We start from the raw sequence: 13,029 nt of genomic DNA, 5'->3' as shown, positions 1-13,029 counted from the left end.
CCCCCTGGAACTGCTTCCTGCTAAGAGAAATATGGAAGAGTGTAGAGGAAATAATGGAAAAAACTGGGACATACGTTTTTGATAGAACAAGATCGTGAAGACAGATTTTAGCAAGCAGTGTTTAATTTAAGGGGGGAAAGGCAATTGGCATGAGTAATCATTTACAAATGTAATTTCCAAAGGAGCCCTGTTGATACCATTCAGCAAATGCCAACAAAGCATTTACTTTCCAAAGGGAGAAAGCAAGACAACAAGAGAAATGCAAGCATCTCCCGGAGTGGACGCAGAGCAGCCAAGCCCTAGAGAAGCATGAGGTGTGAGAATGGGCAATGAAGAAGCTATGCACAACCTCTGAAAGACCACGGAGACTGGCCTTGCCTGGAGAAGGCTTCCTGGAAGAGGAGACTCCAGCAGAGCCTGAAGTGTGGACAAGCTTCCATGTACTGCAAATTCGTGAGCACACTCTGGTGACAGGGTCTAGTGAGGAAGTGGGCTTGCAGAGCAGGGGGCATCTGTGGGGTTCTTCTCTCCATTTCCACCACCACCACCTGGTCCAAGCTGCCATCACTTCTCACCTGGACAACTGCAAAAGCCTTCCAGCTGTTTTCCCTGCTTCCACTCTTGCTCCTCTACAATCCATTCTGCACACCAAAGTCAGAATCAGAATCAAAATTAATCATGTCATTCTCTTGACTTGTGGCTTCCCATTGCTCTTAAGCTAAAAGTAAAAATCATTATCATGGCTTCAAAGTCATGTGTGGTCTGGACCACATCCTGTGCCAGGCTCCCTTTCACTCTCTATATGCCAGTTAAGCTGGCCTTCAAATTTTCAGCACATTGGGTCTTCTTGTCACAGGGCCTTTGCACATGCTTTGCCCTCTCTATATGTGATTTTCTTTCATCCTCTCTTCCCAAAGCTATCTCTGATTCATCCTTCAGAATGCATCTTAATGAATACTTCCTCCTGGAAAACTTCCTAATTTTCATAACTAGATTAACTCTCCCTCATGTGTTGAAAACAAATATTGATTGTATGATTATGTGTTTAATGTCTGTCTCCCCAACTGTGTCACAAGCTCTGTGAGGGTAAAGATTCAGAGCATCTCTCAGAGCATAGCACAGTCTCAATTAATATGTGTTGATTGAATCATGGCAATTGGGAACATAGACACTAGTAGAAAGAGTCTACTTGACCAGTATGTAGGAAGGTACCATTATGAATTGTTATGGGAATGAAAACCTGAGTTCATGTCCAGACCCTGCCACCTACTTTCTGTGCTATTTGAATAAATCACAGATCCTCTTAGAGTCTGTTTCCTCATCTATAAAATGGGGATACTAACAGCCATTTTTTTTGGTTATAACAAGAATTTAATGAAATAGTATATATAAAAGTATTTCTTAAACTGTAAAACCAAGCATAAATATACCTTATTGTTTTTCCCTGTACCTAGTACATTGAGTTATTGAACATGTGTGGATGGATGGATGGATAGATGGAGGGTAGATGGATGGATGGATGGATGGATGGAGGGTAGATGGATGGATGGGTGGATGAATGGATGGATGGATGGATGGATGGATGGATGGATGGATGGACAGACCAACAGCCTAACAGTTAGAGAGCCAGAACAGTGAGAGGAGTCCTGGGCCTGGGGGTAGCATGATGGAAGCCAACAGAGGAGAGAATTTCAGGAAGGAGGAGGCTTGTTGTTCCGCCCACAGCAACACATCCATACAGCAGGCAGGGAGGAGGGGGAACTCAATTATCAGGGCCAGAAGGAAGTCACTGGTGACCTCAGGGCAATTCCTTCTCAGCCTTTTCATGTTGTCTGTGCTTTCAATGACATGCCTTAACTGTAACTTAATCACTTTACTGATTTTTATCTTTTGGGGGGAAATCAAATTGATTTGCACATACGGCAAAATTGGTGAGATGACTCCAGCTGCTACCAGCAGGTGCTGACAAGTGAAGAAGAGAACCTCTGAGCATAGAAAACACACTGAACATTTATTTTAATAAGGCCCAGAAACCTTCGTTATTTAATAAATTGCCATGGATAATTGGTTTCAGTTTCGAGGGTGGTTTCATCTTTAACTCCCTGTGTTCCGGCAGCAGCAGGGCTGAGTGTGCACAGGGACCTGTGTAAGACCCTTCTGAGAGCTTTCACGTTTCTATGAGCATTGTTCTGTCTCTCTGATCACACCCCACTTCCTACCACCATCTACATACACCTGGGGTAAGTCACACACATGCACACACACATACGCTGAGCGTCTAGTCCCTTTGATCAGTCACTTCTCCATTGTGGGAACTCAGGCCTCATCTCCCTTCTGAGATCTGATCTAGATAGTCAGATTTTATATGGGCCTAGGAATTGAGTAACTGGACATAAGCCCCACACTTACTGTCTCCTGGCTGACTCTCTTTGAGCAAGAAAGACACAATGAAAAATAAAACCTCTTGGCTATTTGAATACTCATCTTCACCCCTCTACTCCAAATGTAGCTAATATAATTAAATATTCAGTTGGATAAAACGTAAGAACAGGCTAGGGGGGAAAAGGCCACCAAATATTTTATTTCCACATAGTAGTAGATGGTGTGGAATATGGATTTATGGGTATCTTAGTTCTTTTTCTGTTGCTGTAACAAAATACCTGAGGCTGTGTACCTTATAAAGAAAAGAGATTCATTTAGCTCTTAGTTTTAGAGGCTGCTGAAAGCCCAAGGTCACATAGCCCCATCTGATTAGGGTTTCCAAAGTGTATCACAACTTAGTGGAGGAGCAGAAAGAAAAACAGCCATGTGCAGAAGAGGCCAAGCATGGGGCTGGCCTTACTGTATAACAGCCCGCTCTCACAAGAACTAACTCCCTCCGCGAGACCAGCATTAATCTCTCCTGAGAGAAGTGACCTCATGACCTAATAACCTTGCACCAGGCTCCTCCTTGCACCCTGGGGGCCAAGCTTGCAGCACATGAATCTTTGGGGGACACACCCAAACTGTCTCCAAGCCATGGCAAGGGGGAAAGAGGACAGTGTTCAAGAGAACTTTCAGATGGGTTGAAGAGAGGGCTTGAAGCCTGTCACCCCGTGGCCCCCCTTCAAGCATGGCTCAAGAAGATGTTGCTGATGCAAAGACAGAATCATATATGTCTCCGCCCTCTTCCCCACATCTTGCAGATCAAGGACTGTCTTTGACAGTGCTGGGTTCAAGTGTGTAGTCCCATCAGTAGAGTGGTTTCCTCTGAAGTGATGCACACAGTTTGCTGAGAAAGAATCTTGAGGCCCTGGTCCATTTACAAGCGGCACAACCCCAGGAAGAACCAGAACCTTCCAGGCTGGGAAGTGTAGGGATGTACAAAATAAAGAGCCACATGTCCCTCACAGGAATGAGACCCTCAGAGGAAGCTGAGTGGTCAGTAGCAGGGCCCAGGCAGGGCAGTTCCTCCCTCAGGGTGATATGGCTGGGGGCAGCAGAGCTGGAAATGTGACCGCTGATCTGTCCTCCCACTGGTCCACCACAGGAGCCAGCCACAGAGCTCCGGAGTCCTTCTGTGGTCCAGAAACACAAGAACAAAATCTGCTTCAGTGGGAAGAGCGTGATCATTCAGAACCAGGCTTGGAGCTGCTTCCCAGCTCAGCCACTTTGGCTAGCTCCCTCCCTGTCTGAGCTTAAATCTTCTCATGTGTGGAAAATGAGTATGAGCAGGCTTTTTTCAGAAGTGGTATAAGGATTCAACAGCATAATGCATGGGACATGCTTAGACCCAGCCCGGCCCAGCCTGGGACGTGAGCTGAGAGAAGCTCGGGAGCCGTAGCAGGTTCACCCTGCTGTCTTCATTCTGGTTTCCCTCAAAGCAGCACTGCTGGGACCCAGCCCAGCCTGCCTTCCAGAAACTTCATTCCTCCAAAAGCTTAGAGGCAGGGATCAGAAATCTCCTGAGGAGAGAAGCCTATGAGGGGTTTGGAGCTGGGGCTGGGATGGGGGTGAGGGAGGAGGAAAGACTCTGGGAAGAACTGCAGAATCCCTGTGATCCAGAGGTGGGGACTGGAGGAGGCCCCCACACACACTCAGAGATCAGACAGCAGAATGACAGAGTCTCCGGGAGCCCCAGCAGGGGGAATTCCAAGAAGCGTTATCAAATCTTTCAGAAAGGTGGACTAGGATGATAAGTGAAGAAGAAAAAGAAAAAAAAAAAAAAGACTTTTGAATTATATTTGTGTTTTTTTTAATTGAAAAGAAATTTAAATTAATTTGACTTTGAGAATTTTAAAGGCACACATTGTAGTAATCGGATATACCCTAGAGCGTTGTAAAATTCAGGGTTGGAAATCTCTTACCATCAATGTTGTAAGAGCAGGAACCCAATCTCGCAAGCAAATTTTTAAAACTCTGCAGCCCAGGAGAGAAAGAATCTGCCTGTCGAATTTGCATTAAATCCTCCCAACCTCTTCCTGCCCTCACCTTTTCTTCAATATGAACAAGAAATAGCCTCACAAATCTGATTTCCTCTCACGAATACAGTCCTTAGGAGAACCGAAGAAAGAAATAAGAACAGAGAACAATGGATGATCACTTATGCTCTCTGCCTAATTTCTTTTATTCCCCCCTGATGTTTTCAGGCCCTTTCCATGGCTGTACTGCTAATGCCGAAGAAGTAAGATTTTGAAGATGTCAGTAGCCTATTGGATATAAAAATTACCTTGTATTTCGAGTCTGTTTTTTTCTTTTAATCATATTCCCCTGTTTTGGAGCTTTTTTCTGCCCTCTGAAAATTAAAATAGACACCACACATATTTAAAGTACTTAAAAGTTCCCATCTCCTAACATGACACCAGTCATTTCTTTTGTCCATTGTGTGGCTATGACAGCTCTGGAGCATATAATTTAGGTCCCTGGACTTATTGGGGGGTGTCTGGAGGTTACTGTTAAGTGGATTGGCTCTTTATTAAGTCAATATTTGATAAGGTTTTTTGAACATGCTAATAATTGTGTTCCTGAGACAGTCTGCCAAGACTGGAGAAAGAAAAAATGTTAAAGCTTACTTTTCTTGCTCCAAACCATAAGTAAATGGCCAGATTTAATCTTCCTTTGTCTATAATTTATATTTATTACATTTGGTGAGTCTGGTTAGTGGTTTAGATTCCTTAGGTTTTCACTACATCCAGCCTCCTATTATGTAATCATCTTTGATAAAAACCTATTATATACAACCCTGGACCCTGGAGCATAACATGATGCCAAATCTCATCCCAAATGTGTTTCCTACTAAAGCAAACCATATTGAAAGACATTAAGGAGAAGCATTCCCTGGTCACTTCCAAATGGATGGATATATATATATATATGACCACAAATCACTAGTTCCACAGAGAATCCCCTGATCACTCCTTCCTTGCTGTCTCGTTATCTCTGTTGTGAGGGCTCCCTTCGCCCACACACTCATGAGAAAATGATGGTGGTAGGTTGTACCCTCCTTAAGAGCATGGCTGGCAAACGGTGATTTTAAATGAGCGATTATTTACATTGAAAATGAGTGCTTAAGGATATATTGGCATGCACCAAGAGCAAAATCCAGACTGTGGGAACCTGCAGGGTAGACAGCCTCAGCCTTCAACAGATAACTTGTAAGGAAAAGAACTAGATGGAGGGGGAACTGGTTGCTTAAAAGAAGCTTAAAAGATGAATGAAAACGGGAAGACTACAGGCCCACACCTGTAATGGCAGCTACTCAGGAAGCTGAGATGGAAGGATCTCAAGTTCAAGACCAGCCTATGCAATTTAGCACAGTGGTAGAGTGCTTGCCCCAGCATATGTGAGGGCCTGGGTTCAGTTCCCCACGGAGGGAGGGAGGGAGGGAGGGAGGGAGGGAGGGAGGGAGGGAGGAAGGAAGGAAGGAAGGAAGGAAGGAAGGAAGGAAGGAAGGAAGGAAGGAAGGAAGGAAGGAAGGAAGGACCTTCTCAGGATATACACCTGGTGTCATGAGTAAATACACAGAAGTGAGGACTGTAAACCTGGGAGTCTGGATCCTTTGGGAGAAGAAAGGTGCTACTCATGGATTAGACTCACATAAGGGCCTGGGGGTGCACATTGGCACAGTACTGTCCCTTGGCCAGGGTGGTGGTCACTTCTGCTATTCATTCCTAATACTTTTGTTTTGTTGGACTATTATCCAACTCTTGGTGCATATGCCTAAACCCAAGCCTGTTTGGGAATAAACAATGACCTCCTCCTTTTTCCTCATCATTCAATTCTTAATTCCTGGCATAGCCCTCAGTGTAGAGTAGGTGCTCAATAAACATTTAATGGGGAAAAAAAATGAGCCTATAAATCAAAGACTCTTCTCCTCTGAAGCAAAAGAGAAAGTTCAGAGCCCTCCCATGGTGGATAGTGAGGAAGCCATCTCCTGTCACTCTGAAGGTTCCTGGGCATTTCACCTCTCCCCTACCTCCATCCCATTGGTTTCCGCATTGGTAATCTAGAGCAGACCATTTCTGCCCTCTGCTTCCGTCGTCACCAAGAAAACCAGCTAGCCTGTTATTTTTGAGAAGTAGCAGCTCTTACACATTTTACCTGCAGGCACAGCACTTTGGGGGCTCTAGACTATTTTCCGACACATTGTCTAATTTGCAGCACCCAATAATCCTACGAAGTGTGGAGGAGGCAGTTGAGGCTGCCTTTTGAAGGGCAGAGCTGTGACTAGAACCTACAGCTTGGATCCCTATGTCCAGTACATTTTCTACTCTACTGTCCTGGTGAAAATGCAAAGAAAGGGGGATCCAGATTCAGCCCTTGTTCTCAGAAAGCCTAAAATCTATTTCAGGCAGAGTAAGCAACCATGAATACTAAGCACAGTCCAATGAGCTTAACGTGGCACTGCCTGAGCCTGCCCGATTTACTCCACAGAGATGCTGTGAAAGACACTTGCTGTTGTGGTTTCTTAGAAGGCTTCTTTCTGTACAAACAGAGTGTAGAATGGGTGGCTCTGCTGCACTTCAGCTGTCAGCTGTCGGCGGGGGGCGGGGGAGGGTTGGAGGACGAGCATAGACAACAGAAACCCCAGCTTAATCCCAGAGACCTTGTTTTAATCAGTCATGTCATTAGACTCATTAGAAATGACCACAGCAAGCCGGGCGTGGTGGCACGCGCCTGTAATCCCAGCAACTTGGGAGGCTGAGGCAGGAGGATCAAGAGTTCAGCCTCAGCAACTTAGCAAGGCCCTAAGCAACTCAGGGAGACCCCGTCCCAAAATAAAATACAAAAGAGGGTTCGGGGTGTGGCTCAGTGGTTAGATGCCCCTGAGTTTAACCTCTGGTACCAAAAAAGAAAAAAGAAACAACCACAGCATAGATAGGAAAAAGAAAATGGGATCTGTAGTAACCTGTCATCTCTCGAGCCTTGACTTGTACCAGTGTTGTCTGTAACAGAGACAGAACTCCTGCCTTGCCATTGAGGTCCAAGCTTGTAGACTCTCTTCCCCTCAGGCCATTTCACACCTGTTCTTTGTTGATGTTCTCAATGGCCCCATGCAGGAGCTAGGACTGACTGAATCTGAGAAAAACATGTGACTTGCCCAAGACCCCACTGCCAGTTAGTGGCAGTGCTATAACTTGAACCAGTGCTCTTCCTAGCCCCAGCTCCCCTCCTGCTTCCTGTCCTATGACAGCTCTGCCCGGCTTCTCTTCCAGCCATCTTTGAGGACTCAGCAGTGGCAGCTCAGCCACCTGCAAGCCTGCAGCTCCCGCCAACTCTGTTGCTCATATCACAGTGGTTAAGTGTTCACTGACCACTTTGCTGTGTATAATCACTTAATTAGTTTGTGCCTAGGAGGAAGAGATGCTTTATTTAGAAGCTTAATAGTGAAAACGTCCGAGTCTTCAGTTTGCCATGAGCTTGATGGCATTAGGATGATCACGGTCTTTCCGTCTGTGCTCCTAATCCACTTAGCACCAGGATAACCAGGGATGGCTTCATTCAACGTGCAGCCACTGTGCTGAGGACTGCAGGAGGGTTGTGGCTGTCTCAGCTAAGAAACGACAGATGGAAGAAAGGCAGGATAATGAGAAAAACAACATTAGGACTTAGAAAAAGGTCACCAGGCCTTTTTACACTCTTCTTGGGGCAAGAGAGAAAACAGAATTTACCTTCTTGGGACCCAGGTTGGGGACAGTATTAAGGTTCACATCAGTTGTCAGCTGATGGCCAGTGCTTCTCAGCCTTGACGGCGCTTTAGAGCAACCTGGGAAGCCAAATGCCACGTGTGGTCGCTGTGTGCAGCCCTGCTAGAGGCCTGGTGGTCAGATGGGGCTGTTGTGGCTTTGTCAGGGTTCCACTTGGGTAGGCCGACTCCATTTCCCAGAATTCCCTGCCCTGGAGGTTGCTAACTGGGACAGACTACAAGGGAAGTTCTTAGGAGATTTAGAGGATGGAGAAAAGCAACAACCATTTTCCAACACATATTCCATCACTTAGCAACCAACTGGGCCTGCAGCTGCTCCACCTTCCAGATTCTCCTTTAACTTCAACTCCTAACCAGGTGTCTGTGTTTAACTCCGTGGTGAAAAGCTTTGACTTCCACATGATATCCATGCCAACAAGGTCAAAGGCAACAAGCAGTGACAGGTTTGGATCCGTCCTCATGGGGTTCCCCATGGCTCCCATCTCCCTCACCTGGCATGCCGCTGTCCCACCCTATGGACTTCACACTTGAGCACCAGCCACAAAAGCTTACAGAGCCTACGGAACCAGCTCTTACTACTGTGAAAGGCCACATGCCCACGACAAGTCCATACGTGTACAGATGTATCTCCATCTCTACATCCTGCCTGGTAGTTCTGCTTCTTCAGTTGAATCCTGACTGGTTCGTGGTATAGAACTGTGGGTTGTTTGAAGGATTGTTTTTATCCCCAGATGGAGGACCAAGTGATTCTGGTCTAACAGCTCACTGTCTCCACCCTCACCTCCCCAGATGACACATGTGGTAGACCAGTAGTCTTCAAGTTGTGGGCAGAGGAAAACCCCAGAGTGTATTTTTTTTTTTTTTTTTTTTTTTTTTCCGGGGACTGAACCCAGGGGCCCTCAATCACTGAGCAATACCCCCAACCCTTTTTTGTATTTTATTTAGAAACAGAGTCTCACTAAGTTGCTTAAGGCCTCACTAAGTTGCTGAGGCTGGCTTTGAAATCACCATCCTCCTCCCTCAGCCTCCTGAGCCACTGCAATTATAGGCACGCACAGCCACGCCCAGCCAGAGTACATCTTAATGCAAATACCTGGTCTTTATCTCAGATCCAGGAATCAGAATCTCAAGTGACTAGATCCCAAAGTAAGGATTGGTGAAAGCCTCCCTCACTTCCAGCCTTTCAGGTCTTGTTTTTTTTAAATTTATTTTATTTTATTTGTTCTAATTAGTTGTACATGACAGTAGAATACATTTATACATTTTGACAGATCATACATGAGTAGAATATAATCTCTCATTTTTCTGATTATACATATTGCAGGATCACATCAATTTTGTTTGTCAGAAGTCATCAGGTGGCACACAGGTAACCAATGTCTTCTGCTCTATGCATATTATAACATATTCAGTGGAAAGGGTCTAAGACCCTCACCTCCTGCCTTCCCTATTGTCCCATATATAGTCTAGCAACTGGCCACTGTCAGGAGCCCCTGGACTAGATAACTCCTTACACCCTTCCTGGCAAAATACAGAGAAGGGAAGTAGAAAAATGTTCGGCAATTGGGGAATAGTTAAGTCAAGATTCATCTGTGACCCCAATGACACAGTCTTATACAGTTATTACAGCATTAAGAGGAATGTGACACAGGAGACAGCCAGCCAACTGAAGTGACAGGATCAGGTAGCAAGATGAGAGGAGCCAGTGTGGGAGACCACAGATCATGGGAGGCCTGTATGCCAAACCACTTGCCAGGCTGGGGTTGTGGCTCAGTGGTAGAGCACTCACCCAGCATGTGTGAGGCACTGGGTTTGATTCTCAGCAATGCATATAAATTAATAAAAATAAAGGTCCATCAACAACCAAAAAATTATTTTTAAAAAAATTAAGAAAGAAAAGCCTTTCGTTAGGCTAGGGCTCTCTTCTGAGGTGAAAGAAACTGTCTCTCAAAAGAGTGATTGATAAAAATGTCATCTTAAAAAATGCCATCGTAACTATGAAATCATAGTATCCGTCATATTTAACTGTTCACAAAATACGTTGTTTGAAATGCTGATGGGTTAACAACAGAAGAGGCCTTGGGGCTGGAAATGGGGACTTAACCTTCCTTTGGTGTTAAAACACAGTTTTCAACCTCAACCTCTTTCTAAGTGTCTGCAGTTTATACACACTGTTCTGGGTGCTGTTTCAGTGAGAGGAGGAAGAAAAGCAAGGCCCCCACTTCTCCTGTCTTGAAGGCCTACTAGGCTCCTCTGGGAACAGCTGAAGTACTTGAAGGTTTTCTATTCAAGTGCAGGGAGAAACCTCGGGGACTGGTCCCATTTTCTAGGCAGCACATATGCAGAACTCAGCCAACAGTGGCTTTCTACAGGTGTCCTGGGGAGGAGGTGTCAAGGGTGACAGCACACAATTGGACTGAATTACAATGTGTCTGGGGCTTTTTAATTAAAAAAAAAAAAAAAGTGCAAGCTTTACCCAGACCTGCCAAAAAAAAAAACCTTCATATGATCAAATCCACCAGCCTAAATGTGGCTTCCTCTCTTCCTTACTCTCCAGCTAGAGTTTTCACAACCTCTCCTGGTGGCCTTTTTTCTGAGTGTGACAACTGTGAACTTCCTGTCCCCGGCCCTCACCCCCCCAAATGACATCTCCAAAGGCTAGAACTCTCAAGCTTTCAAAATAAAGACAGAACAGGCATAAAAACATTGGTTAAGAAACCCAAACCACAGGTATCGTCCAGTCTCTTTTGAAAGTTTCTCATTCCTATTTACTTGCAGCATGATGGTGTACCCTTCCTTACTCTTCTGCACTGACTGTATCTTTTATTTTTTTCTTTTTTTAATTTTCCAGTACTTTGCATCCTTTTCCCCCACATGTTTTATTGGTGCATCATAGTTGTACATAATGATGGGATTTGTTGTTACATATTCATACATGCACACTGTACCCTATTTTGAACTAAATTTATTTTATTAATTGATGCCACAAAAAATCTGTAAGATAATGGGATACTATGCAATGTTTTGATACACCTTGTACGTTGTGTAATCATGCTAAACATATCTGTCTCTTCAAACTTGAATCACTTCTGTATAGCAAAAACATTTAAAAATCTTCTAGCTTTCTGAGATATGCAGTACATAATCGCTCTCTGCAATCACCCTTCTGTGCATAAAAGCACACTAGAAAGTCTTATTCCTACCTAACTGTAACTTGGGATCCATTAATTGACCTCTGCCCCTCCCTCTCTCCCCCTCCCTCCCCCACCCAGCCTCTGGTAACCACTATTCTAGACTCTCAACTTTTGTGAGATCAGCTTTTTTAGATTCCATGTGTGAGATCATGTGGTACTTGTCTTTCTGTGCCTGGCTTATTTCATTTAACATAATGATCTCCAACTCCAACCAGGTTGTCCCAAATGACAGGGTCTCATTCTTTTTATGGTAGAAGAGAATTCCATTGTGTACATGTACCATATTTTCTTTATACATTCATAGGTTGATGGACACTTGGGTTGTTTCCATTTCCTGGCTGTTGTAAACAGTGCAACAATAAACAAGGGAATGCAGATTTTTGGCGGGTAGACAGGTAGGGGGGATTGAACCCAGAGGCACTTAACCACTGAGCCACATCCCCAGCCCTATTTTGTATTTTATTTAGAGACAGGGTCTCACTGAGTTGCTTAGCACCCTGCTTTTGCTGAGGCTGACTTTGAACCCTGGATCCTCCTGCCTCAGCCTCCTGAGTCTCTAGGATTACAGGCATGTGCCACCATGCCCAGCTCACAGATGTCTTTTTGACATACTGATTTCATTTCCTTTGGATATATATGCTCAGGAGTGGAACCACTGGATCACATGGTAGTTCTAGGTTTAGTTCTTTGAGGAACCTCCATGCTGCTTTCCATAATGGCTGCACCAATTTACCTTTCCACCAACAGTGTGCAAGGGTTCCCTTTCTCCGCATCCTCGCCAGCACTTGTTATCTTTAGTCTTTTGATAATAACCGTTCTTACTGGGATGAGATGATATCTCAATGAGATTTTGATTTGCATTTCTCTTATGACTAGTGATGTAAGCATTTTCTCATGTACCCTAAACTCTATTTGGGGACTATCTAGAGAGGACTCTTTGATCCTGCAGGGAATTTCTCTGGAATCCAAAACACATGTGCAGACAGAACTTAAAATGATCTTAACATTAGTCTCAGTCTAACATAGTCAGCAAGACAAATCTAATACCGAAAAACAATAATGTGGGACATTCCAAAGTGAGAGGCAAATTCCCTATGCCTCTAGACCATTTCCTTCCTTCACTTCATGCACATAATTTGAGAATTGATGCCCAAGCATTGTCTCCCCACCCCCACCCACAACATACACACACCTGCCAACACTGGACCTGTTCCCAAACATGCTAAAAGCTCTTGTCGTTCATAATATTTTTCTTGCCAGCATTTTTCAGGCAAAGAAAGTGTGCTCTAATTAGTCTACCCTGCTGGCTCATAAAACTACCTAACATTTTCCTTGATCTTGAGGGTGGGCCTGGCTCTGGGGACATAGAGGCAGCCCTGTCCATGCCTGGTTCTGAGAGTCATTTTTGCTCAGCTCATGTGTAGCAGCTTCTCAGAATGCTTCACTTAGCCAACAAAAAAATTTGCAGTGGACTGGGGTTGTGGCTCAATGGTAGTGTGCTGTAGCACATGCATGGAGCACTGGGTTTGATCCTGAGCACCACATAAATAAGTCAAATAAAGGTATAGTGTTCATCTACAACTAAAAATAAAAATAAAAAAAATTTTTAAAAGTTCGCAGAGCCAGGATGCACGCCTGTAATCCCAGCAC

General features: G+C 44.6%; 1 protein-coding gene across 12 annotated transcripts in view; it reads left to right on the top strand.

The window, feature by feature from the left end:
• The window catches only part of ATXN7L1 (ataxin 7 like 1), a 235,901-nt gene that overhangs the window by 103,892 nt on the left and 118,980 nt on the right, over positions 1-13,029 (top strand). The window contains exons 4-6 of one of the 12 annotated variants that reach the window (XR_013765535.1): positions 236-1,476; positions 1,508-5,838; positions 5,900-7,100. The exons of the other annotated variants lie outside the window; for them this stretch is intronic. The gene's annotated coding sequence lies outside the window, so the exon portion shown is untranslated. Of the gene's footprint in view, positions 1-235; positions 1,477-1,507; positions 5,839-5,899; positions 7,101-13,029 lie in introns of those variants that run through there. 12 annotated transcript variants of the gene reach the window in all.

Source organism: Sciurus vulgaris, assembly GCF_902686455.1.
Source record: "Sciurus vulgaris genome assembly, chromosome: 8".
Classification (NCBI taxonomy): domain Eukaryota; kingdom Metazoa; phylum Chordata; class Mammalia; order Rodentia; family Sciuridae; genus Sciurus; species Sciurus vulgaris.
Note: the sequence above shows the minus strand (reverse complement) of the source record. Positions and strands in the feature narration are given on the sequence as shown.